The sequence below is a fragment of the Myotis davidii genome, unplaced genomic scaffold, assembly GCF_000327345.1.
Source record: "Myotis davidii unplaced genomic scaffold, ASM32734v1 scaffold43, whole genome shotgun sequence".
Taxonomy (NCBI): Eukaryota; Metazoa; Chordata; class Mammalia; order Chiroptera; family Vespertilionidae; genus Myotis; species Myotis davidii.
The window spans coordinates 67,894-68,586 of NW_006294590.1; the positions used below are offsets into that span (position 1 = coordinate 67,894).

General features: G+C 69.1%; 1 protein-coding gene across 1 annotated transcript in view; it reads left to right on the forward strand.

Moving 5' to 3' along the window:
- Positions 1-693, forward strand: part of GNAZ (guanine nucleotide binding protein (G protein), alpha z polypeptide) — a 33,433-nt gene that overhangs the window by 11,073 nt on the left and 21,667 nt on the right. The gene's annotated exons all lie outside the window — the stretch shown is intronic.

Here is a 693-nt window from a genome sequence, read left to right on the forward strand (position 1 = left end):
CGGGTCCGCGAGGAGCGGTTTGTGGTGGGGCTGGGGGTGCCGGGACTGGGGGAGGCAGCGCGGGCAGGACCTAGGGCAGGGGTGATGATGCTTATGGGGGACCCCCACCTCCGCCATGCTGGTAAACGGGGGCCGGCCTTCACGTCTGGGGGACCAGGGCAGTGGCAAGGAAGGGGCTTGCTCCCTCCCCGGTCTCGTTAAGGCAGGTGGTAGCTATGTGTGCGAGCTCAGCTGGGAAGTCCTCATTGGCCTGCGCTCGAGGAAGTCTGTGCTGGGCACCTGCGCGCTGTTCTGGAGGAGGGTGTGCGGGTTCGCAAGGAGACCGGCCCCTTGGAGAAGGGGAAGCAGCTGCAGGCAGCCATGGAGGCCGGGCAGGGCCCTCCTCACTGCCCCGCGATGCCCCTGGGGTTCTCCCCAGAGCTGTGCCCAGGGGTGTCGCTGGTGGGAGTGGCCTGAGCCGAGGACACTGTCCCCAGGACAGGCCCGCCTTGTGCCCAGCGCCGTGTGGTCTTGAGTTCCAGCCGCCCTTCCTCTTCTGCCTGCCCCTACCTCCGCGCCACGTGGGGCAACCCAGCGAGGCCAGGTCAGGCCCTGTGGGCATTGCTGAGGGCAGAGGGCTGGGGCCGGCCGGGCTGTGAGGCTGAGGCGAAGGTCTTCCAGCCGCATCGACTCCGGCGGTCGGCTCCTCGGCTT